The sequence below is a fragment of the Zea mays genome, chromosome 8 (assembly GCF_902167145.1).
Source record: "Zea mays cultivar B73 chromosome 8, Zm-B73-REFERENCE-NAM-5.0, whole genome shotgun sequence".
In the NCBI taxonomy this organism is placed as follows: Eukaryota; Viridiplantae; Streptophyta; class Magnoliopsida; order Poales; family Poaceae; genus Zea; species Zea mays.
Window position 1 is genome coordinate 121,828,589 of NC_050103.1, and position 27,076 is coordinate 121,855,664.

General features: G+C 52.0%; 1 long non-coding RNA gene across 1 annotated transcript; it reads left to right on the top strand.

Annotated features, from left to right (window-relative positions):
* Positions 1–807: 807 nt before the first annotated feature.
* On the top strand, positions 808–2,585 carry LOC103635798 (uncharacterized). Its single transcript, XR_557631.3, has 2 exons — positions 808–1,156; positions 1,274–2,585. It is a non-coding gene; the product is annotated as an uncharacterized lncRNA (long non-coding RNA).
* The last annotated feature ends 24,491 nt before the right edge of the window (positions 2,586–27,076 follow it).

The window sequence follows — 27,076 nt, forward strand, 5'->3', positions numbered from 1 at the left end:
CGGATGGACACCTATAGCTGCAGGCGCAGGACGACGTGGTCACCGGTATGAAGGAGAGCGCCGGCGACGCGCTGCTGCGCGTCACAAGGACGCCAACGCCTACAAGAGGGTCCTCAAGGGCAGGGCCGGTCCTGAAGGGGGGCAAGCGGAGCCGTCGCACCGGGCCTCCGATTTGGGAAGGGCCCCAAGTAATATACACGTATATATAATCTTAGGTGTTGTGCATAGTACGGCTGCGGCTCCACTTGTCCCTCTTCGCAGGACAGTTTTAACGTTGAGGTAAATGATCTACTATCTGAGTTGAAGGTTTTGAAGTTATGTTTGCCTGAAATACCAATGTCTTTTATGAAAATTTTTTGAGTATGTTTGGCAAATAGATATGTATCCAAATATTTCAATCTCTTATTGGATATTATTTACTGTGCTTGTGACTGTGGCATCGGCTTAGAGAAGCTTTTTAAAGTTGAAATTGTTGAAGAACTATTAAGGTCAACAATGTCTCAAGATCGCCTCAACGGATTGGCTACTTTATACATTGAGAAAAATTATTAGACGAAGTTGATAGCAACACTATTATCAATTACTTCGCATCAAAAAACATTAAAAGAAAATTTTGAGATAATATGTATAAAGATTTGAAGTTGTTTTGATATATTATAGTTTTTTATCATTCAAAAAATTGCTTATATACTTAGAAGAAAGTATATATATTATAGACTTTTATCATTCAAATTTTTTTGAGGGCCCTAATTTTTTGTTTCGCCCCGGGTCCATAAAATCTCAGGACCGGTCCTGCTCAAGGGCCTCATCGTGCAGGTCGGGTTGCGTTGCGTTGGCTTGTCCTCAGGGCCTGGTGGAGGCGGTGCTGGAGGCAGCCAAGAAGGACTACGCAGAGGAGCAGCCGAGACGCGCACGGGCCATCCTGGTACTTAATGACATTACATTACATTACATGATGCTGCCGCCACTACGAAAGGTATCTTCTCTGCGGAACAGTGACGAGGGGCGATGAACTTATGATGATGCTTGTGAACTGTGGTGACGAACACGACGCAGCTCCGGCGGCGTGGTGCTCGCATCCCAGGACGGCAGGATCGTCTGCGACAACACGCTGGACGCCAGGCTCAGCGTCTCCTTCAGGCAAAAGCTTCCTGAGGTGTGTCGACTCGGTTATGGCTGTTTGTTTCCTTACAGATCTCATCCAGCATTGCAGCAGTTTGTGTTGCGAGCGTATTTGGCGGAGACTCATGATGTCCCTGACTTCCTCTTGCAGATCAGGAAGAAACTCTTCAGCTACCAAGTATCCTAATATCTTTTAATTTTTTGCTATTCTCTGATCGATTGCTTTCTGAAATAAATCGGAAGCGGTTCGTCAAACTTGGAACTCGGTTGTCTCTCTGCCAAAATAATGCTTAACAACTGGTCGTCGAGTGATCTGCTTGCTCCTCTCTTTTTTTCCTTGGAGGCATAGTAAATCTCCTTTGTCAAGTGTACTAGCATGTAGCACAAAAATGTTCTCTTGTAGCCGAATTTTGAAGCTCATCGAAGGCTCGCGAGCAGGCAAGGTGCTCTCTATGAGGAGCTATATTTGCTTCTTTACCCTTATGAAATATGGGTGCTATCTGATTCAAATGGACTGCTTTTGCACATTTGCTGAATGTTTCAAATGGACTGCTAGCACTATCTGATTCAAATGGACTACTTGCACATTTGCTGAATGTTTCAAATGGACTGCTTGCACACTGTCTGCACTGGTCACAACAGAGCCTGCAACGTCGAGGGAGGATGGTGTTGGTCGCGACGTCGAGGGAGGCGTGATGGCTTTAGGCTGCGGCGGCACGGTGGCCTGGGTGCGGCGGCGGGGCAAGGAACTCGACCAGGAGAGAGGAGCTAGGAAAAACGCACACGCATTGGAGAGATGAGCCTGTGTGGATAAGGTGAGGGTAATTTTGGAAATCTTGAGGGCAATTTAACAAGGAATCGGCGAATCGCGCTTTCAGAAGGGCATAGAAGCGAAACTATGGAAAGGCAAAAGAATTGTCATTCCAATATATCAGACAAAAAGAGAAAACATTCTAATATATTAGACAAAAAGAGAAAACATTGTAAAAAACTGGCACCAAAGCTGGCGCCAACACCAAAACAACTAGGCAAGCAAGACCTAACTAGAATCACTGAAAGGAAAAAAAATCTAACCCCTTGACCAGGCCCCCAGACACTACTATCAGGCCAGACCTCTACCCACAAGATATTTCACCATCTGCACCACTTGCTCTGTCGTTCTCTGTTGACCCTTGAAGATTCTGTTGTTTCTCTCCAACCATAAGCTCCACCAGAAATAAATTAGAAGGTGTTGAGCACCAAATTGAGCGGGCGGACGGTCCGGCCCTGAGGCCGGACGGTCCGCGCTTGCGCAGAACAGTTTAGGGTTCCGAGTTTTGTGCTATGATTGTTGGCTAGATTCACGGAATTAACTCGGAATCTAGTCGTGTAAAGGGTCCAGCCCCCCTCCTCTATATAAAGAGAGGTCTACGGCCGATTTGTAATCATCAACAATCGAATCAATACAACTTCTATTCGCATTTTATCCTAGGAGTAGTTCTAGTCTAGTTTAGGTTTAACCTCTCAATCCCCAAATTCTTCGCCTCTCTTCGGCTCTACGTCGATTGGAGGAGTCTAGGTCGGCCGGCCCGAGCCTAGACAACCCCTAGGATCTCTCCTCCCCGACGGGGTCCCTCCCGGGAGCGAGATCCAGGCCGCCGCCGGCGACTTCCGCCGCCCCTGCGTACGCGCGGACCGTCCGGTCGTCAGACAGAGAAGCCCTAGCCGCGCACCAGGCCGTGGACCGTCCGGCCCCAGGCCGCGGATAGTCCGCCCCTGCGCAGAGAGTACCACCGCGCCTCGCACCAGGCCGTGGACCGTCCGCCCCTGTGCAGAGGGCACCGCCACGGTTCTTGTTGAGTGTTTGACGCTCCGGAAAGGCGTCAACATACTTTTTGGCGACTCCGCTGGGGACAACACATACTAGGCTCATCAAATCGGCCCTCAAATGGCCGGTTCAAGGGAGAGCTCTGATATTTCTCCAAGCAACATCATAGAGCCGACTTGGGAAACCTTGCCGGCTGACGAGCAGCTCCAGTTTGAGGAGCACAAGGAGCGGATGATCCAGGAGGCGAAAGCAAAATTCTTGGCCAACTTCAAAGTGGACAGGAACAACAAGGTCGTCCGACATCGGGCGACGGATCCGGTTTCGCTTCAACCCACGCCAGATATCCCCAATGTAAGTAATACCAACGAGCTACAATCTCTTAGAAATTATGTAGAAGAACATCGTGAACAAATGCAGAACATCATAGGGGGTATGCAAAGCGATGTTAAGAGACTAGTACGTGCATTCGATAAATCTAACATCGCAAATTTTCCTTCACACGAGGTTGAGTTAGGAGGTAACACGCGTAACACATCGACTACAGGTTGTCACGACCAGTCACAACCCCTTTATGGGATGCCGATGGACACATACCCTGAACAACCGCAAATCAGCAGCAAATCAGCCGATCTGCACATGCCCGGACCGTCCGCACGTGAGCGCGGACCGTCCGGGCCAACAACAGTCGGGCCTATTTTTAATGAGTTACCTAGATATGCGCCCGAACCACCACACACGACACAGAATCTAAACTACTCAGTCGGACCATCCGCGTACAACGACGGACGGACCGCACATAATCACGGACGGTCCGGGCCAATGTCCGGACAGTCTGCGCATGACCTTTTTGAGGAGGATTGCTACCTGAATCCTCACCCGTCCCAGCAACACTTCCCATCGCACTATACAATGCATCAACCTATTAATTCGAGATCTAGAGCCCAGGAAAACTTTCCGGCCCCACCTAGAAGGCCGGAAAGGAACGATCAAACATACGAACCATATAGGGCAAGTGGCAATGCACCACGTAGCTCAAACCAATGGGGGAACGACAACATACCAACATGCAACCAACCCCACCTATGTTTGACCAGAGAGCCAGTGGTCTTGCACCGGCTGCCATTGATATAGTGAGAGAAGAAATAGCCGGGGCGTTCCGAGATAAGCTCGGAGTAAGCATGGTCCCTGGGGGGCAATCATATCGGAAACCTTATGACAGCCGATTTGATCACCACCCATACCCACAGGGAACTAGAATACCCGAATTCGCAAAATTTTTGGGTGACCAAGGGAAAAACACGCGTGAACATATAGGCCAGTTCTTAGCACAATTGGGAGAATTGGCCGACACAGAGGCATTTCGCGTGCGCTTATTTTCATTATCTTTAACAGGAACCGCGTTTGCATGGTATGCCACTTTACCTCCTAATTCCATTTCATCATGAGGGGATCTAGAACAAAAATTTCATGATAATTTTTTCTCCGGTGACTATGAGTTGGATTTGGTAGATTTAGTGTCATTGCGACAGACAAAAGATGAATCGGTTAATGATTACATCCAGAGATTCCGAGATACAAGAAATCGATGCTTTCAAATTCATTTAGCAGAAAAACAGCTAGTAGGATTAGCCTTTAATGGTCTACGATATTATTTAAAAGAAAGATTAGAAGACATCCAATTCTTTACACTAGCACAATTACACCAGAGAGCTTTGGCTTGTGAAAGCCGAAGCAAAGAAACTGCTAAAACAATTCATCACAACGTACATGTAGTAGAATGCGACAAAAGTAGCTCAGAAGACGAATCAGCAGAGGTGTATGCTGCTGAAATGGTTTGGCCAAAGCAGGCCAAATCTTCGGCTTGTGCCTCCTTACAGCCGGTTCAAAAGAAACGGCAAGAGGAGGTTAAGTTTACATTTAATGTTGGTAAGTGTGATAGAATATTTGATGAATTACTCAAAAATGGCAACATTAAAATAAATCACACTGTTCCATCCGCCGACGAGCTAAAACGTCGTGCATATTGCAAGTGGCATAACTCATTTTCTCATGCCACTAATGATTGTAATGTATTCCGTCGACAGATTCAATCGGCCATTAACGAAGGACGATTGAAATTTCAGGAAATGCAGGTGGACACGGAGCCCTTTCCAATGAACATGATCGACTTTGAGGGCAAGAAAGTCCTGACTCGGCCAAACACAGCCGATGAAGGCAAAGGCAAAGAAATAGTCATCGGCGATGCAAGAGAGGCCGGTGGGAATCATAAAACTTCTTGCAGAAAAGTGGTGGCCGAGAAGACTCCTGATGGAGGGGAGACCTTGAAGGTGACCATCACAGCCTCTGGCACTGGGGGGCCAACACAGACAGGGAGACAGGCGCAAGAACCCATTTTGCGCATCGCGGACGGTTCGCCATCCAGACGCGGACGGTCCGACGCTTCTCCGGACGGTCTGGCGAACTCCAGCGGACGGTCCGGCCGTGCTCAGGACCCGCAGCAACCACGTACCTTCAAACCACGACGACCCGAGATAGGTACGTGGAAAATAAATACATTTAAAGCAGCTGGTCGGCTGATCAAGCCTGGCCCGACTTTCGATCAATTGTTGTCTAAATACGTGAAAAATAAGGCCGGCCCCAGTGACCGGCCACCAAAGCGATCCCGCTCACCCATTCATGAGCAACGTCAGGTCAGGCCGATTGGACCACCTCACCAATCGGAAGAAATGAAAGGTCCTATTGTACAATTGAGACCTAACATACCGACATGGACCCCTCCACCCCCTTATCCATCTATGCCATATCCATACACATACTTACCTCCACTATATGTCCCAAATCAAATGTGGGGCATGCCACCATATCCATTTGGGATGCCACAGTACCCCACCTGGGGGGCACCCCAAACATCCGTTTTTGATAGGTTGGCGCCGCCAGTGCAAGACCGATTGAGCGCTGCTGAATCTGGTCACCAGGCACAGGCCCAACAAGATTGCCGGACTACTCGGCCTCCTAGGCCGACCAATCCGGCAGGGGGGCATATGCCTGTAGCAACTCAAAGAACAACGAAAAAAGACATCATCAAAATAGGCACTGCAGATGTTGTCATACAGGGGGACAATAAAGGGCCAATGATTTTTGGTGAATCGGTCAACACAACCAAAAAGGATAACACAACCAAAAAGGATACGGCTATCGTCAAAACAGCCGATCCAAAATACTCCATGCCTCGATGGTGCCCGGCGGGATTGACACGATCCCAAAAGAGAAAATTACAGCGCCTAAGAGTGAAGGAGAGCCAGGAGAAAGAGGCGGAAAAGATATTCAATGACACACATCCACTATACCCGCCACCGCAAAAGAATTGGAGACCAAAGGCCGTCGAGAAAAAACAAACGGCCACGGAAATAGAAAGTCAACCTGCACCAGGCGCGGACCGTCCGGCCTCTGCGCGCGGACCGTCCGTCCCTCACCAGGAGGCGTCTGGACAATCTGCACCAGGCGCGGACCGTCCGGCCCCTACGCACGGACCGTCCGGCTTTCACCAGGAAGCGTCTGGACAACCTGCACCAGGCGCGGACCATCCGGCCTCCGCGCGCGGACCGTCCGCCGTTCACCAGGAGGCCTCCAACGACACGACAACATCAATGGAGGAGGACGACCTGCTGGGAGAAGACATGGTCGACTACGAGGCTTCTCCAGAACGCCCAGGTATGGATGTAAATATTATTACATTTTCTGCCGATTGTACTATTATCGGCGACGATGAACCTGTTGTTGCCCAGTTTGATTTTGGTCCTAAAGAAGCCGCCTTTACTAAACCAAAGGAATCGGTAAACCATTTAAAGCCGCTCTTCGTGCGCGGCCACATTGATGGGATACCGGTTGCTAGGATGTTGGTAGATGGAGGGGCGGCTGTAAATCTAATGCCTTATTCATTGTACAGAAAATTAGGTAAACAAGATGACGAACTTGTCAAGACCAACATGACCCTCAGCGGTGTTGGAACTGATAGTTCGATCAAAGCCAGGGGAGTCACGTCCGTTGAATTAACCATCGGGACTAAGACCCTTGCTGCTGCATTCTTCGTCGCTGATGTAGAAGGAAATTACAGTTTAATCCTAGGCAGAGATTGGATTCACACCAATCAATGTATACCTTCTACATTACATCAAATGCTGATACAATGGGTAGGCGATGATATAGAACAAGTACATGCTGATGTATCGGCCTGCATCGCTGTGGCCGATGCCCCTGTACTCTGGACTTATGAGACTGCTACATGTCTCACAGGAGTAGACTTTTCTGATTATCAATTCATAAGTATAGATAAGAAAGGTTTCATTCCTGTAATGCTAGAGCCGATGGAGAATCGGCTAAATCCTAAATAAAGTTAAATGATGAATACACACAAAGTTCATGAGTCTTTGGTCACGGACAGTTCGGCCGCCAAGGCCGGATGGTCTGGTCTTTCACAAAAGGGTTCGGACTTTAAGACCGAACATCTATCGCAGAAAAGAGACAGTGTTACGGATGATCCGGTCCCTGAGACCGAAAAGTCCGCCGACACACAAAGATCATCTAATTCCTCTGTGGGGAGCATGATAGAGGAATTCAGAGATCTTGATAAATTAGGACAGGGGTTTACATCGACCGATCCTTTGGAGGAGATTGATATAGGAAATGGTAAAACTCCAAGGCCGACTTTTGTAAACAAGACCCTGGAGACCGATCCTAGAGATGAGATGATCGGTCTATTGAAGGAGTATTCAGATTGCTTTGCTTGGAATTACACTGAGATGCCTGGATTAAGCCGAGAGATCGTGGAGCATCGGCTGCCTATTAAATCAGGTTTCAGACCTTTGAATCAGAGAGCTAGAACATTTCGTCCAGATCTTCTCCCACGCATCAAGGACGAAATCCACCGGCTCCTAGAAGCTGATTTTATCAGACCCTGCAGATACGCAGAGTGGGTCTCCAATATTGTGCCAGTGGAGAAGGAGCCAGGTAAGCTTAGAGTATGCATTGATTTTCGCAATTTAAATAGAGCGACTCCTAAAGATGAATATCCCATGCCCATAGCCGACGCATTAATCAATAATGCATCAGAAAATAGAATTATTAGCTTCCTTGATGGTAATGCCGGATATAATCAGATTTTCATGGCCGAAGAAGATGCGTGTAAAACGGCCTTTATATGTCCAGGCTTCATTGGTTTATTTGAGTGGGTTGTCATGACATTTGGTCTGAAAAATGCTGGTGCTACTTATCAGAGGGCTATGAATTTGATCTTCCATGAATTGTTAGGAAACACTGTGGAAGTTTATATTGATGATATTATAGTCAAATCGGCTGAGTTTAGTTCTCATATAGCTGATTTGCGCAAAGCCTTTGATAAAATGCGTGAGTATGGTTTGAAAATGAACCCACGTAAATGTGCTTTTAGAGTGTCGGCTGGTAAGTTTTTAGGATTTGTCATACATGAACATGGTATAGAGATAGACCCTGACCGAATCAAGTCTATTCGGAATGTGGGACCTCCGACCTGTAAGGTCGAGGTACAGAGGTTTCTCGGCAAGGTGAATTATTTACGAAGGTTTATTTCTAACCTAGCCGGGAAGATTGATGCGTTCACCCCTATTCTTCGGCTTAAGAATGATGCCGAATTCGCTTGGGGGGCAGAACAACAAGAAGCATTTGATCTCATCAAAAAATACTTATCTTCGGCTCCCATATTAAAAGCACCACGAGCAGGAGTACCATTCCGATTATACATTGCAGCTGAGGATAAGGTCATTGGGGCTGTTCTGACACAAGAAACCGAGGGGAAGGAGCATGTGGTGACATATCTAAGCCGAAGGTTGGTGGATGCTGAAACAAGGTACACTTTTATTGAAAAGATATGCTTATGCTTGTTTTTTGCATGCACCAAATGTAGATGTTATTTACTGTCTAGTCATTGCACTGTTTCTGGTCAAGCCGATGTGATCAAATACATGTTGCATAACCCAATTATGAGTGGTAGAATTGGTAAGTGGGCTTATGCACTCATAGAATATGACTTGGCCTATGAACCATTGAAATCTATGAAAGGCCAAGTCATAGCGGATTTCATTGTAGAACATCGGGTTAATAATATTCATGAACTAGACATGTCATACCTCACTATTACTCCTTGGACTTTATATTTTGATGGATCGGTTTGCAATGAAGGGCAAGAAATTGGCATTGTGCTTGTTTCACCAAGTAATGTCTCCTTTGACTTCTCTAGCCGATTGAAAACTTATTGCACCAATAATCAAGCTGAATATGAGGCCCTCCTATTCGGCTTAGAACTTTTAAATGGTATGGGAGTAAAACATGTGAAGGTATTTGGTGATTCTCAGCTGGTTGTCCAACAAGTGTTAGAACAATATCAATGTTTTGATGGTACTCTAAATAGTTACCTTGAGAAATGTTGGAGCATAATTCATTCTTTTGACGAATTCAGTATTCGGCATATCTCTAGAGTTGAGAATCATAGAGCTAATGATTTGGCACAAGATGCATCAGGTTATCGGATAAAGAGAGGGAAGTTTCACAAAACTGAAAATCTGATAACCAGTGCAGAGCCAAATTCCCAGGTCGCGGACCGTCCGCGTGATGGCGCCGGACCGTCCGGGGTTACCAGAAATGTTCTCTTAATCGATTCGGCTGACAATGAAGCCGATGCAAGAGATTGGAGGACACCTATAATTAATTATTTACGAAATCCCAATATCAAAACAGATAAGAACATTCGGCGAACAGCTTTCAAGTATGTTTTGATGAGTGACGAACTTTACCGCCGAACAGTCAATGACATCCTGCTTAAGTGCTTGGGCCCAGATGATGCTATATTAGCCATGGCCGAAGTACATGAAGGGATTTGTGGTACTCATCAATTAGCTCCAAAGATGAAGTGGTTGTTGCGAAGGTCCGGTTTTTATTGGCCTAGTATGATAGCTGATTGTTTCAAGTACTACAAGGGTTGCCAAGTGTGTCAAAAATTTGGCGACCTACAGTTGGTCCCTGCAGCCGAATTACATCCTATCATCAAGCCTTGGCTGTTCAGAGGATGGGGATTAGACTTTATTGGAGAAATTCATCCTTCATCATCAAAGGGGCATCAGTTTGTGTTAGTTGCCACTGACTACTTCACCAAATGGACTGAAGCCGTTGCTCTAAAGAACATGGCACACAAGGAGGTAATCGAGTTTATAACTGAGCATATTATTCATAGATTCGGCATTCCCCAGACCTTAACTACAGATCAAGGTACTTCTTTTATGTCAAAGGAGGTACGTGAATTTGCTGAATTATACAAAATTAAGCTGCTTAATTCATCTCCATATTATGCTCAGGCCAATGGTCAGGCCGAGTCTAGCAATAGGACATTGATTAATTTGATAAAAAAGAAAATTTCTGATAATCCTAAACATTGGCATAAGATTTTGTCTGAGGCTTTATGGGCTCATAGAATATCTAAACATAGGGCTACTAAAGTATCTCCTTTTGAGCTTGTCTATGGGCAGGAAGCAGTGTTGCCTGTGGAAATAAGTTTGAATGCTGTCAGGTTCGCTAGACAAAATGATCTAACTGCTACTGATTATTATGATTCAATGATGGATAATATTGATGAGGTGACCGACAAAAGGATGATAGCTTTGGGAGCAATAGAAAAGACAAAATCATGGTAGCCAGGGCCTACAACAAGAAGGTCAAAGCAAAATCATTTCAAGTAGGAGACCTGGTGTGGAAGACCATTCTGCCTCTAAGGAATAGAGACCGGAAGTTCGGGAAATGGTCACCAAGCTGGGAAGGTCCTTATAAGGTAAAACAGGTGATGTCTGGCAACGCCTATTTGCTACAAACATTGCAAGGCAAGGGCTTGCCTAAGGCTTTGAATGGGCGCTTCCTCAAACAGTACCATCCTAGTATGTGGCAAGATGCTTAAGAGAACCGATGTAATCACATCGAGTTAGTTGCTTTTGGTTTGCTCAGCTCCACCAAAAGGCAGGGGGCATATGTTGAGCACCAAATTGAGCGGGCGGACGGTCCGGCCCTGAGGCCGGACGGTCCGCGGTCCGGACAGTCCGCGCCTGTGGGCCGGACGGTCCGCGCTTGCGCAGAGCAGTTTAGGGTTCCAAGTTTTGTGCTATGATTGTTGGCTAGATTCACGGAATTAACTCGGAATCTAGTCGTGTAAAGGGTCCAGCCCCCCTCCTCTATATAAAGAGAGGTCTACGGCCGATTTGTAATCATCAACAATCGAATCAATACAACTTCTATTCGCATTTTATCCTAGGAGTAGTTCTAGTCTAGTTTAGGTTTAGCCTCTCAATCCCCAAATTCTTCGCCTCTCTTCGGCTCTACGTCGATTGGAGGAGTCTAGGTCGGCCGGCCCGAGCCTAGACAACCCCTAGGATATCTCCTCCCCGACGGGGTCCCTCTCGGGAGCGAGATCCAGGCCGCCGCCGGCGACTTCCGCCGCCCCTGCGTACGCGCGGACCGTCCGGCCCCCAGGGCGCGGATCGTCCGACCGTCAGGCAGAGAAGCCCTAGCCACGCACCAGGCCACGGACCGTCCGGCCCCAGGCCGCGGATAGTCCGCCCCTGCGCAGAGAGTACCACCGCGCCTCGCACCAGGCCGCGGACCGTCCGCCCCTGTGCAGAGGGCACCGCCACGGTTCTTGTTGAGTGTTTGACGCTCCGGAAAGGCGTCAACAGAAGGTCATCGAAACTTTTTCTTGAATGCTTGCTACAGAGCATCCTCAGTCTAAACCACCATTCGCTAAGTATTGGAACAAGGGTATTCTAGCGAAGTCTATGTCTCTTAGGGCAAACAAGCAAATAAATCGTCTATGAGACTATCTCCAACAGTTTATATATCATATCTTCTATCCCATTTTCTACTATCATTCTCGCATCGGCATTTTACTTTTAAATAAGCACTTTAATTAACTACTCCTTTCGTTTCAAATTATATTTTATTTGACTTTCTCAACCTCAACTTTAATCACGTGTACTATTAAAAAGTTCATAAAAATGTTTTAAAAAATAAGTCCTATATAACGTTTATTTGATAACAATCAAAACCCATTTTTTCCTATTCCATAAAATTTTGAATAAGACGAGTGGTCAAAGTGAGGATTGAAAGATTCAAACAAATTACAAATTGAGACGGAGGGAGTATAAAGTAGACGATTCATTCAATTGATCCTCTCTGGACATCTTTTATAACATCATGCCATAATCTATTCCAAAAAATTTAGTTGCAATTTCTTACCTTTTCATACCACACATATAAGAATGTGTCCAACAGTTCACCCATATAGTCACCCAATACACTGTTCTGCAGACTACACTGTTCGCAGAGTGGAGTTCGAATATGAGTATGAGGATGAATAAATTGTTGAAGATAGCTTAAGGGTAGCAAAATTGCATGTCCTAATCCCTTTTGTAAAATAAGTTTATAATCATGGTTCGCAGATACTTGGTTCATAACATAAGATAGTTCACACATACAATTGTTACACCATTTTAGTTCTAAAGTGGAAATCTTCTTTCAACATAAGTTTTTTAAGATGAATAATACATGGATGTACCACATCCACATACTTACGAGATTGCAATATCTTTATCACTCTTGACCTCAAAGGACTCTAGAGCATAAAAAGAAACCATAAACGAGGACAACGTTACCTACAAAATTCAATTAAAACTTTAAAAGCAGTATATATATGGGTACTTGAATTGTACTTTGCATGACTTACCAAAGGAGTATGCATGTGGTTAGTAACAATGATCACATTTGAGTCGCATAAAATCATTTTATACTAGAATTGTAAATGTGAATCAATACTAACTATTGATAATCATAGTATGATTGAAATGAGCAACTAACATGTTTCAAAAGGGCTCACTGATGTATCCTATGTGCTACCGAATCTGCCACTGGATAGTATTCTAAAGATATTGTTTTTGGGGGGACTCTGAGCGGTTGCATTCATCAAACATGTTTAAGGACTCATGCACAATAACCAATGACTGGTTTGTTAGCCACTGAAAGTTGACTGTTGTGTCGGACCGTCGGGTCCCTAGGGGCCATGAGTCAGAGGACGGATAGCATTGAGTTTACCCGTCATGAGTCAATTAAGAATCCACCCTGCCATGGGATGACCCCCCTCGCATCATGCGAGGCAGAGGCAGGCGAAAGGGGTTAGACGAATCGGTTGAAACCCACTGAGTAGATTTCATGTATCCGCCAGACTGATCGTACCATCATCTTTGCTTACGCCTCATTAACTACGCCAGTCGGCAGGGTATGACACGGGCAGAATTGATCTTCCTTCCACTTATAACCTATGGATCCTAGGTCTGAGTCCTCTGAAGTCCTACGACCCTGCATGAAGGCAAGGGAGAAACCAGTCGACAGAATACGAAGGCAAAAGGTCGGTGTAGGGGAGAAACAGACAAGAACTAGTAATGATGGCGGCCGAACTTTCGCCGCCAACACGGACTTGTCCTGCCTCGACAATCTCAGAGATACAAAAGAAGACCCACACAGGGAAAGATACCAACGCACAGAAATGTTTTACTATGAGTGACTCCCTCCCACGAAACGCTGCTTTCTGGGAGAAGTTATATGTAAATGCCTCCTACCTTGGTCTATAAAAGGGGGCGGCCTCACAAGAGGAAAAAGGGAGGGAAGCTAGCCAGCTAGAGAGAGAGAGAGAGAGAGAGAGACCAGACCGAGAGGATCCCAAACCACAAGGGAACATAAACCAGGACCACAACCCTATAGCCCTAGAGTAATGAAGAAGAACCCAAGAGAGCATAGACAACACAAAGAGACTTGGGATTCCTCCCTCTCTCACCTGCTTATAACCCCTACTATGGTGACGTTATCGTGAGCAACCGAATACCGGAGTAGGGACATTTTGCCCGAATCAATATAATCCTTGCGTCCACTGAGCACACCATCCGGGCCTAAAACACGCATACACAAATTTACTCGTTGATGCTAGTTCGAAACACCGACAGATGGCGCGCCAGGTAGGGGCCTTTGCGTGTTTTCGTCATCCTTTTTGTCATGCACCTGATGGCAAGCAATGACGACATTCAGGGCATTGGAGTCTCGGAGACAAACGATGCTAGATCCCTCTCGAATGTCCAAGCGACGTCGAATAGATATGTTACCCATAAACCTCGTACTCATTATCTCATCGTTTATGAACCCCCCCTCTCGATGAGTCGGGGAGAAATTCATGCCTTTGTCTTCGCTGCAACCCTCTGCATCATAGGCTGCTCCTAGGACATCGTGACCCTAGAGCACTCTCCACGCGGAAATAAGAAGAAAATACATGGATTCAATGGTTACCCTCATCCCTCGTTCACAGCGCGCGATGAAGTGCTGGCCACGCCGCGCAAATAAGGAGCCCTCTAGCAGGGACGGATGTCACACCTAGATTTAAGGACAAATCCAAATGCATCTCACATGTGTGGCAGAATCAAGTTTCACACATATGATGACCCAATGTACAGAATTCAATGTCACAATCTTTTTTACACAAGTAGAAATTTCTGTATAAAATAACTAAATAAAATAAACCATACGACGACGATGATCCTCTACATGCACAATTAGCTAGGACACGATGGCCTAGACCTCTTCGAACTCATCATAATAATCCTCCTCTGGCGGCGCATGTTCTTGACCTAAATATTGATTATCGCAAGGATGAGCTCATTAACGGTCATCGCTCAGCAAGTGTGTAGAAAAAAGTGTAGTGTAAAGCTTACCAAGGATAAGTTTGAGGCTAAGCATTAGCTTTTAATTAAGTTAGTCAAAATTTTATTAGTAATTACTAGGTATAAGTAATACTAACCCAATTAGAGAAAGGACAATAACCAAACTGTTATTCATAACCTGATCTATGTAGTACCGCCATGGTGTCAATCCCCTTATACTAATTTGTCATGATTCGAGTGACTAAATTCAACCTATGATGTGCATAACTCATTATGTATCTACGTAGTTCAAAACTTCTGGGATACCTTAATAGATCCAATATCAACCTTGAGAAGAAGATCGTCACATCAATGATCGCGCGTGCCATTGAAGTCCCAAATTCAGCATTTGCTAAGATCAACAACCATTGAGTGGCCTTCTCTCGTTAATGACCGTGGAAGACGTCATCGGTGTCATGTATGAAGGAAACGATGATGCCTAAGAGGGCGGGTGAATTAGGACTTCTAAAAAATCTCTCTAAATTCGACCACAAGTAAATCCCTAGAGCAAAATCTATGCAAATAAATAATCTAGAATGTGCAGACTAGGTTTTGTCTAAGTGTTGCTTCTACCGCAAAGCTAAGTTTCAATGTAAATAATCTAACCAACAAGACAAGAGTGAAACTTAAATACTTAATGTAAATGCGGAAGGTAAAGTGCGAGGTAGAGATGCAAACTCTCATGGATGACGTCGGTATTTTTACCGAGGTATCTGGAACCACGCAAGGTCCCGACTAATCCTCGTTGGTGCCCCTACGCAAAGAGAAACCAACGTGAGGGCCGAGCACCTCGATCGAGTAACTCCGTAGAGAGCCACGATCCTTCTCCACACACAAGTGGTGCTCCACTTCTGGCTCCTCTCGGACGCTCCCCGTCATCTCCACTATTGAGCTTTCGGCCGGAAACGCCGCGAGCCTCGTTCCCTCCGGTACACGATGGCGGTCGTGACACAAACATGGTTGTCACGGTCTCGCATGACTCTCGCCCCACTTGGTACTATGGCTCACGCAAGGGCCGAGGGGTTGTGTGTTTTTTCTAAACTCACTCAACTAACTAGGATTCATCGAGAGTAAGGGCTAATACGGTCTAACTAACCTAAGCACTTCGCAAAGCACCTACGCTAATCACCGAGTGATTCTATTAAGCACTTGGGTGTTTGAGCGCTTGGAAATGTCTACAAGATGCCTTGTTATGTTGCTTGGGCTCTCCCTTCAAATGGTCGGTTGGGGGGTATTTATAGCCTTCCCCCTCAATTATTGCCGTTGGACAGAAGCAGCAGTTTTCTGTTGACGGGCGCACCGGACAGTCCGGTGCACGCCGGACAAGCACTGTTCACTGTCCGGTGCCTTGGCCACGTCAACCGGCTGTTGGGGTCTACAACAGTTGTGTCGGCGTTTCAACCCCGGGGGGTCCCTGGATCGACGAGTAAATTGTCGCTGCGTGTCCCAGCCCAGATGGGTCGGCGCGAGACGGGACACAAAGGGGGAGAACAGTAAAGGGGAAACCGCGGCCTTCGTGTTGTCCTGCGCCCAAGGCGGATGGATGCGCTTGCAGTAGGGGGTTACAAGCATTCGCGTGGGAGAGAGAGAGAGCGAGAGCCTTATGCGCCGGCCCGTTCTCCCGCGCGGCCAACCTTCTCGTACGAGAGCCCTGGACCTTCCTTTTATAGGCGTAAGGAGAGGGTCCAGGTGTACAATGGGCGGTGTAGCAGTGTGCTAACGTGTCTAGCAGAGAGGAGCTAGAGCCCTAAGTACATGCCGTCGTGGCAGTCGGAGAGGTTTTGGCACCCTGTTCATGTGATGTCGTGGCCGTCGGAGGAGAGCTGGAGCCCTGCGGAAGGACAGTTGTCGGGGCTGTCGAATCCTTGCTGACGTCTCCTTGCTTCCGTAAGGGGCTGAGAGCCACCGTCGTCATGGAGCACGCGGGGCGCCATCATTATTTGTTTACCGGGGCGAGTCAGATGGGACGCCGGTCTTGTTCCCCGTAGCCTGAGCTAGCTAGGGGTAGGGTAATGATGGCCCCCCCTGTGACGTGGTCGGTCCGAGCCCTAGGTCAGGCGAGGTGGAGGCTCCTCCGAGGTCGAGGTCGAGTTCGTCTTCCGAGATCGAGGCTGAGTCCGACCCCTGGGGTCGGGCGAGGCGGAGTCCGTCTTCCGAGGTCGAGATTGAGTCCGAGCCCTGGGTCGGGCGAGGCGGAGACCGTCTTCCGAGGCTGAGGCTGTGTCCGAGCCCTAGGGTCGGGCGAGGCGGAGTCCGTCGTCTAGCGTCGAGGTTGAGCCCGAGCCCTAGGGTCGGGCGAGGTGAAGCTTCCTATGGCGCCCGAGGCTGGACTTAGCTGCTGTCAGCCTCACTCTGTCGAGTGGCACAGCAGTCGGAGCGACGCAGGCGGCGCTGTTTTCTTGTCAGGTCGGTCAGTGGAGCGACGAAGTGACTGCGGTCACTTCGGCTCTGTCGACTGAAGAGCGCGCATCAGGATAAGGTGTCAGGCGATCCTTGCATTAAATGCTCCTGCGATACGGTCGGTTGGTGTGGCGATCTGGCCAAGGTTGCTTCTCTACGAAGACTAGGCCTCGGGCGAGCCGAAGGTGTGTCCGTTGCTTGAGGGGGCCCTCGAGCGAGACGTGAATCCTTCGGGGTCGGCTGCCTTTGCTCGAGGCTGGGCTCGGGCGAGGCGAGATCGTGTCCCTTGAGTGGACTGAGCCTTGACCTTAATCGCGCCCATCATGCCTTTGCAGCTTTGTGCTGATGGGGGTTACCAGCTGAGATTAAGAGTCTTGGGGGTACCCCTAATTATGGTCCCCAACAGTAGCCCCCGAGCCTCGAAGGGAGTGTTGATACTCGCTTGGAGGCTTTTGTCGCACTTTTTTGCAAGGGGACCGACCTTTCTCGGTTGCGTTTTGTTCCGGTGGGTGCGCGCGAGCGCACCCGCCGGGTGTAGCCCCCGAGGCCTCGGAGGAGTGGTTTGACTCCTTCGAGGTCTTAGCGTGTTTCGTGATGCTTCGGCCGGTCTGGTTGTTCCCTCATGCGAACTGGTCGTAGCCCAGGTGCACAGTCGAGTCCCAAGTTCTCGGGCTGGTATGTTGACGCTGTCAACGGTTTGGCCGTAGCCGGATTTGCGAGAGCAGCCCCCGAGCCTCCGCACAGAGCGAGAGGACGGTCAAGGGCAGACTCGGCTTTTTTCATACGCCCCTGCGTCGCCTCTCCGCAAGGAGGAGGGGGGAAAGCGCCATGTTGCCCTCGGAGGGCGCCGAACATGGTGTCTCCAGTGAGTTGCTAATAGGTAATCCGAGTGGACGCCCGTGCCCCATTCGTTAGGGGTCGGCTAGTGGCCCGGAGGCGCGCTCCAAAAGTACCTGTGGGTGATTCGCCGGACCCGGTCCCCTTTTGACGGGGTCCGAGGGCTCAATGCCTCCCTCTGGTGGGATTCCGTTACAAAATCGTTCCCGTCGGTCTTGGAAATGTCGTAGGGTACCTTGGGAGCGTAGCCCGAGCCTTGGTTATGTATCGAACGTACCCAGGGTCATCCCTCGCTCTGCGTGCTCTGAGGCGGCTGTCGAACCCTTCGGGGGCCAGCCTACGAACTCCTGATCAGTAGTGGGCGCGGAGCCCGAGTGGCCTGAGGCGACCGTTGAACCCTTCCGAGGGGCGAGCCTTCGAACCTCTGACCAGTAGTGGGCGCGGAGCCCGAGTACTCTGAGGCGGCTGTTGAACCCTTCCGAGGGGCCAACCTTCGAACCTCTGATCAGTAGGGGAGCTCGGGGCCCGCTTCCTTCGCGGAGAAGGATCCCTTTCGGAGTATCCCCTTTCCCGATCCCTGTAGCAAGAGAGAGAAAGAGGAAGTGGAAAAGGATACGAAATCGAATGACGTGGCGCACCTTTTTTGACGCGGTCATTATGGCGGAGGTGAAGCGTCGCCTGCTTCGCCTGCCAAAGGTGCCGCCTGTCCTGCCGCAGAGTTAATGCGACGGGACGAGTGGTTCGCGGGGCAGCCGTTGTGCGTGCACGAGCCGTTCGAGGAACGGAACACGGGCGTGTCGTCTTAACGCCGTGGGAGAGGGTTCTCTCGCTGTCCCAGGAGGGGGCGTGAGCTTGCTGATGACTTGACTGCTGCTTCCGCCCGCCTGCCACCGCCATTACTGCCGGCCCATTTCTGGCCGTATCGACCGTCGCGCCTTCTCCCGGGGCTGACTGACCCGTGACCGATGTGCTCGGTTGGCACTGTCGGGTCATGCGCAGGGTCGCCTCGAGTCGCGGCACCGGTTCCGCAGTCGAGAAGGCGCGGTACTGGCGCGAGTGGCGGTGTAGTTTCTTGCACGTAGTAACTGGCGCACCGGTTACATGACGTGTGGGCCTGGGCCTCCATGCTGGACGCGTCGAAGTCGAAAGGGTGCGCCCCCTTGGTGCGGTTGCATGCCACCTGCATGGCGGTTCGCCCTTTCACCCGCTGGTCCGGGCGATAGTGGAGGAAAGCTTGTAACCGCTGGGCCGTTGTGAGCTCCGCGCGCGGCGGTTTGGCTTCTTCTGTCCTAGGCCAGCTTGCATGACACGTGGGACCCAGCCCCCGTGTCGTAGGGGGAGGACCTTGGAGCGTGTTGGAGAAGACTCAGTCCGCGCCGGCTGAGGACGCAAGTGGGGAGAGTCGCCTTTAAAAGGAGGGTGACCCCCTTGGATGGCAACCATGTCTTCGCACTCCGTGTATCGCGTCCTTCCACCTTCCGAGCCCCCGGATGGGGAGCGCTTGCGTCGCTTTCGTCTTGCTGTCGTTAGAGGAACGCAGCTTCGCGGAAGTTGGTACCTTTCAGCCATCGCTCGGCTTCAAGGATTTTCATCAGGCAGCCCGACTGCATCCCCTCGCCGGTGGTCACCCAAGATGGTGACCACCAGTTCGATGGTGGGGAGAAGCGAGCCGGGCTGCGGCCTCCGCCCCTCCCTCAGCTTCACGGATGTTCATCATCAGTGCTGGGGAGGGGAGTGCGCCGAGTTGGGACCTGTCTCTGCGCGGGCAGCGGCCCGCTCCTTCCCTCAGTGATCGGGGGGAAGGGTGTTCGCCGTCCGTGGCGCTGGCAGCTGCCGCATGTCTGGCTCTCCGGCCTGAGCGGCTTCGGCGCTGTTTCCGGTGCCACCTCCCACCGAGGCAGCCGGAAGAAGTTTCTCCACCGACGAGATAGTCGGAGCCACCCGCGGACTGACCTCCGACTCCACGGCCTTGGTAGCTTGTCGTCGCCCCTCGAGTGGGGTCGTGGGCGAGGGCCTTGCCGTAGCAGCGTCTACCCCGAGGTCATCGCTGCTGCTGTTTGGCCGCCCAGGGCGGAGGTCGTTGTCGCTGCTGCCGGAGCAGGTGGCTGTGCGCCACCTGGGGTTTCGTCGCCCCGCAGGCCCTCCAATGTGGGGGGTTGTTCGTACCTGCGGGGGTGGAACCGGAGTTCTGTTTGTAATGGCACCTTGAGTGCCGGTGTCCTATTCATTGTGGTTGTCGGGGCCTGAACATGTATGTATTTTGGCGTGAAGCCGTGTTTCTTCCTTATTTCGAGCACTAGGACTCGCATGTCGGCTAGCCGAACCGCTTGACCAAATGTGAGTTGCTTTGTGCGGAAGGTGACGAGTGAGGTATGTGTATCCCAGAGGCGTAGGAATCCCTCGGCTCAGTCGGCCTTACCGCCCGAGGCTTCACTTGCTTAGTCTAAGAAACCCTCGGCCGCTCTGCGGTGAGCCGGGTCCGAGGGCAGCGGTGTCAGCGTGGACAGAGGCGAAGTTGGCTCGAAAAAGGAAGCTTCGTCGGTCGGAGCCTGGCCGGGCCATCCACTGGCAGGACCAGCGCCGGAGTCGGGTTGCCGAGGCCATGAGCCGGGCTGGTGTCCTCGGGGGACATCTGGCTGAGGCTTCGGGGCGGCCAGCCGAGCCGTCTGCTCGGGCCGGGTTCCTGGAGGAGACCCTGGCGGCGATGGCCCGGGCGTGGTGCTGACGTCGTCCTTCAGAGCGGATATCCTTCGCCCGTGTTGCCGTCCGAGGCTCGGTCGGACTTCACCGAAGGTGGAGTTGACGCTGAGGGTGCTGCTGCTCCCCCTCCATCGACGTCTGAGCCTGCAGGATCGGTTCGCCTGTAGTGTGCATATGTTTTTTGCGGCCGCCGAGGCCCAAACATACTGTCGTAGCGTTGTATAGCTACATTTCTTTTCCTCTTGTTTCGAGTATCAGGGCTTGCTCGTCGGTAGCAGAATCGTTTATCCGAGCTAGAGTTACTTCTCACGGAAGGTGACGAGTGAGGTATCCGTATCCTGGAGGCATAGGAATCCCTCGGCTCGGTCGACCTTGCCGCTTACGTGTACTCTTGCTCGTCCGCGGGATTCTATTATCGACGTAGCCGAGAAAACCCGAAAAACCGTTTCGGCAGAAAGTCTTTTGAGCGTTAAGGCTTGTTTGGTCAGCAGGATCGCTCATCCGAACGCGAGTTACTTCACGCAGAAGGCGATGAGTGAGGTATCCGTATCCCAGAGGCGTAGGAGTCCCTCGGCTCGGTCGGCCTTGCCTGCTTACGTGTACTCCATCGTTTTCATGATCCCACTACCGAAGTAGTCGAAAAGCACGAAAGAAATTCTGGAAGAAAGACTTTTTCCGAGGAAAATTTTGACGCGGAGGGGGTTCGCCCCTTCTAGCCCCCGAGGGAGGGTCGGGCTTTGCCGAGGCAAGGCTGACCCTTCCTTGATGGTTAGACTTTAAATGTAAACGAGGTATATGAACGGCTTGAAAACATCTTAAGGGTAGAAGCGACGTAGCTGTCGAATGTTCCAAGCATTGTTGTAGACCTCGCCTTGACTGTTGGCCAGCTTGTATGTCCCGGGCTTCAGAACCTTGGCGATGACGAACGGCCCTTCCTAGGGAGGCGTGAGCTTGTGCCGCCCTCGGGCGTCTTGTCGTAGTCGAAGCACCAAGTCGCCCACCTGGAGGTCTTGGGACCGAAGCCCTTGGGCATGGTAGCGTCGCAGGGACTGCTGATACCGCGCCGAGTGTAGTAAGGCCATGTCCCGAGCCTCTTCCAGCTGGTCCAGTGAGTCTTCTCGGTTAGCCTGGTTGCGTCGATCGTCGTAGGCCCTCGTCCTTGGGGAATCGTATTCTAAGTCTGTGGGAAAGATGGCCTCGGCCCCATAGACTAGAAAGAACAGTGTGAAGCCGTGGCTCGGCTCGGCGTTGTCCTCAGACTCCAGACCACCGAGGGGAGTTCCTTCATCCATCACTTGCCGAACTTGTTGAGGTCGTTGTAGATCCGTGGCTTGAGTCCTTGCAGAATCATGTCGTTGGCACGCTCTACTTGCCCATTCGTCATGGGGTGAGCTACGGCGGCCCAGTCCACCCGGATGTGGTGATCCTCGCAGAAGTCCAGGAACTTTCTGCCGGTGAACTGGGTGCCGTTGTCGGTGATGATGGAGTTCGGGACCCCAAAGCGATGGATGATGTTGGTGAAGAACGCCACCGCCTGTTTGGACTTGATGTTGTTTAGGGGTCGGACCTCGATCCACTTGGAGAATTTGTCGATGGCGACCAGCAGGTGCGTGTAGCCCCCGGGTGCCTTCTGCAAGGGACCGACGAGGTCCAGACCCCACGTAGCAAACAGCTAGGTGATGGGTATTGTTTGCAGAGCCTGAGCGGGTAGGTGCGTCTGCCTTGCGTAGAATTGACACCCTTGGCAGGTGTGGACAATTCTAGTGGCGTCGGCCACCGCGGTCGGCCAGTAGAAACCTTGTCGGAAAGCGTTTCCAACAAGGGCTCGAGGCACTGCGTGATGACCGCAAGCCCCCCAGTGTATTTCTTGTAAGAGCTCCTGGCCTTCGGCGATGGATATGCATCGCTGGAGGATGCCGGAGGGGCTGCGGTGGTAGAGCTCCTTCCCGTCACCCAGCAAGACGAATGACTTGGCGCGCCGTGCCAGTCGCCGAGCTTCGGCTCTGTCGAGGGGTAGCTCTCCTCGGTGGAGATATTGCAGGTACGGGGTCTGCCAGTTTCGATTAGGCGTGACCCCATTCCGCTCTTCCTCGATGCGCAGTGCTTGACCCCCGGGGGCCGAGGGTGCCTCGGGCTGAGCCGAGGGTGCCTCAGGCAGGGCCGAGACCTTCTCGGGCTCGGGCGTGTTGTTTGTCTTGACTGAGGGTTGATGTAGGTCCCAGGAGAAGACGTTCGGGGGAACCGTTGTTTGCGCCGAAGCTATCTTCGCTAGCTCGTCTGCAATCTCGTTGTACCGCCGGGCGACGTGGTTGACCTCGAGCCCGTAGAACTTGTCTTCCAGGCGCCGAACCTCATCGCAGTAGGCTTCCATCTTCGGGTCGCGGTAGTGGGAGTTCTTCATGACTTGGTCGATGACAAGCTGCGAGTCACCGCGAGCGTCGAGGCGTCGGACCCCTAGCTCGATGGCGATGCGCAACCCGTTGACCAGAGCCTCGTACTCAGCCACGTTGTTGGACGCCGGGAAATGGAGGCGCAACACGTAGCGGAGGTGCTTCCCAAGGGGCGAGATGAAGAGCAGGCCCGCGCCTGCCCCTGTTTTCATCAGCGACCCGTCGAAACACATGGTCCAGAGTTCCGGTTGGATCGAAGCTGCCGGGAGCTGGGTGTCGACCCATTCAGCCACAAAGTCCGCCAAGACTTGGGACTTGATGGCCTTCCGAGGGGCGAACGAGATTGTCTCGCCCATGATTTCCACCGCCCACTTTGCAATCCTACCCGAGGCCTCTCGGCACTGGATGATCTCCCCCAGGGGGAAGGATGACACCACAGTCACTGGATGAGACTCGAAGTAGTGTCGCAAGTTTCGCCGCGTCAGAATCACTGCGTACAGTAGCTTCTGAATTTGTGGGTAGCGGATCTTGGTCTCGGACAGTACCTCACTGATGAAGTAGACTGGCCTCTGGACGGGCAATGCATGCCCTTCTTCTCATCTCTCAACCACGATCGCGGCGCTGACCACCTGAGTGGTAGCGGCGACGTAGATCAAGAGGGCTTCTCCGGCAGCGGGGGGCACCAAGATGGGCGCACTGGTAAGGAGCGCTTTTAGGTTCCCGAGGGCTTCCTCGGCCTTGGGGGTCCAAGTGAAGCGCTCGGTCTTCCTTAAGAGGCGGTACAGAGGTAGGCCTCTTTCGCCGAGGTGCGAGATGAAACGACTCAGAGCCGCAAGACATCCCATAACCCTCTGTACTCCTTTCAAGTCCTTGATGGGGCCCATGCTGGTGATGGCCGCGATTTTCTTCGGGTTGGCCTCGATGCCTCGCTCGGAGACGATGAACCCCAAGAGCATGCCTCGGGGGACTCCGAAGACGCACTTTTCGGGATTGAGTTTTACGCCTTTCGCCTTGAGACACCGGAATGTCGTTTCAAGGTCGGAGAGGTGGTCAGAGGCTTTCCTCGTCTTGACTACGATGTCATCGACGTAAGCCTCGACGATCCGACCAATGTGTTCGCCAAACACGTGGTTCATGCACCTTTGGTACATCGCACCCGTATTCCTCAAACCAAATGGCATGGTAACGTAGCAGTATATGCCAAAGGGCGTGATGAAAGAAGTCGCGAGTTGGTCGGACTCTTTCATCCTGATTTGGTGATACCCTGAGTAGGCATCGAGGAAAGACAGGGTTTCGCACCCAGCAGTGGAATCCACGATTTGATCGATGCGAGGCAGAGGGTAGGGAACCTTCGGACATGCTTTGTTTAGACCAGTGTAGTCTACACACATCCGCCATTTCCCTCCTTTCTTTCTCACAAGCACAGGGTTGGCAAGCCATTCGGGATGGAATACCTCTTTGATGAACCCTGCGGCCATCAGCTCGTGGATCTCCTCGCCTATGGCTCTGCGCTTTTCTTCGTCGAATCGGCGCAGAGGCTGCTTCACGGGTCGGGCTCCAGCTCGGATATCCAGCGAGTGCTCGGCGACATCCCTCGGTATGCCAGGCATGTCCGAGGGACTCCACGCAAAGACTTCGGCGTTCGCACGGAGAAAGTCAACGAGCACTGCTTCCTATTTTGGGTCGAGCTCGGAGCCGATCCGTATCTCCTTGGAGGCGTCGTTGCTGGGGTCGAGAGGGACGGATTTGACCGTCTCAGCCGGCTCGAAGTTGCCGGCGTGGCGCTTCGCATCTGGCGCCTCCTTGGAGAGGCTCTCCAGGTCGGCGATGAGGGCCTCGGATTCGGCGAGGGTCTCGGCGTAGATGATGTTGAGGCTGCTGCCTCCGTCCATGAGGACCTTGGTGAGCCTGACGTTGCCGATGACGGGGTCGACAACGAGCGGATATTTCCCCGGGCTCGGCACGCGGTCGGGGTGGTCGCCCTGGTCGAAGGTGATGGGCTTGTCGAACCAGTCTAGGTAGACTGGTGCCGCCACCTTTACCGAGCAGACCTCCTGACGCTCTTGCTTGTGGTGCCGAGCCGAGGCGTTCGCCACTGGCCCACCGTAGATCATGAAGCAGTCGTGGACCTCGGGGAACTCCTCTGCCTTGTGACCCTCCTTCTTGTCGTTGTTGTGGGCCCTGCCACCTTCCGCCGGTGGCCCGGCCTTGTGAAAGTGGCGCCGAAGCATGACACACTCCTCGAGGGTGTGCTTGACGGGCCCCTGATGATAGGGGCACGACTCCTTGAGCATATTATTGAAGAGATTGGCACCTCCAGGAGGTTTCCGAGGGTTCTTGTACTCAGCGGCGGCGACAAGGTCCGCGTCGGTGGCGTCGCGTTTGGCTTGCGACTTCTTCTTGTTCTTCTTCTTGGTGTCGTGCTGAGTGGACGCCTCGGGGATGTCTTCCGACTGGCGGCCCTGGGGCTGCTTGTCCTTCTGGAAGATGGCCTCAACCGCCTCCTGGCCAGAGGCGAACTTGGTGGCGATGTCCATCAGCTCGCTCGCCCTGGTGGGGGTCTTGCGACCCAGCTTGCTCACCAGGTCGCGGCAGGTGGTGCCGGTGAGGAACGCGCCGATGACGTCCGAGTCAGTGACGTTGGGCAGCTCGGTGCGCTGCTTCGAGAATCGCCGGATGTAGTCCCGGAGATACTCTCCCGGCTGCTGGCGGCAGCTTCGGAGATCCCAGGAGTTCACAGGGCGCACGTACGTGCCCTGGAAGTTGTCGGTGAAGGCTTGGACCAGGTCGTCCTAGTTGGAGATCTGCCCCAGAGGTAGATGCTCCAGCCAGGCTCGAGTGGTGTCGGAGAGGAATAGGGGGAGGCTGCGGATGATGAGGTTGTCATCGTCCGTTCCACCCAGCTGGCAGGCCAGTCAGTAGTCCGCGAGCCACAGTTCCGGCCTCGTCTCCCCCGAGTAATTTGTGATGGTAGTCGGGGTTTGGAACCGGGTCGGGAACGGCACCCGTCGTATGGCCCGGCTGAAAGCCTGCGGACCGGGTGGTTCGGGCGAGGGACTCCGATCCTCCCCGCTGTCGTAGCGTCCCCCACGCCTGGGGTGGTAGCCTTGGCGCACCCTCTCGTCGAGGTGGGCTCGACGGTTGCGGTGGTGGTGCTCGTTGCCGAGGCAACCCGTGGCCGCAGGCGCCGTGTTGCGCGTGCGCCCGGTGTGGACCGAGGCTTCCCGCACGAATCGGGAAGTCGCAGCGCAATGCTCCGAGGGGTACCCCTGCCTTCGGGAGGTAGAGATTTCGGCCCGTCGGACCGCGGCATCCTCCAGGAGATTCTTGAGCTCTCCCTGGATACGCCGCCCTTCGGTGGTCGATGGTTCCGGCATCGCGCGGAGTAGTATTGCTGCTGCAGCCAGGTTCTGGCCGACCCCACTGGAAGCCGGTGGCGGCCTTGCCCTGACGTCATCGGCAACGCGGTACTGGATGCCTTGGGGTAGATGACGCGCTTCTCCGGCCGGAGCTTGGTCTGCCCATTCCTGCCCGATGTTCCGCCGAAACTGCTCAAGTGTTCCTGCTCCCTCGTCGAGCCTGGCCTGCATCTCGTGGATTTGCTCGAGCTGTGCGTCCTGAACCCCGCAGGGACTGGGACCACAGCTAGCTCCCGAAGGATGTCAACACGAGGCGCAGGCCTAGGGGGATCGCTGTTTTCCAGCATACCAAGATGGTTGCCTTCACTAGGACCCCCTAGATCGACGTGGAAACATTCACGACTTGGGCCGTAGTCCTCGTCGCCGAAGCTGCGGCTACCATCGGAACAATCGGAGAGGCAGTAGTCGCATGCGGTCATGAAGTCCCGCATGGCACTGGGGTTACCGAGCCCGGAGAAATCCCAACAAAAGTCGAGCTCGTCATCTTCCTCGGAACCCGAGGGTCCGTAGGTCGAGACGACCGTCAGTCTATCCTAGGGCGACCGCATATGGTACCCCGGAGGGTTGGTACATGCCTCTATGAAGGCTTCC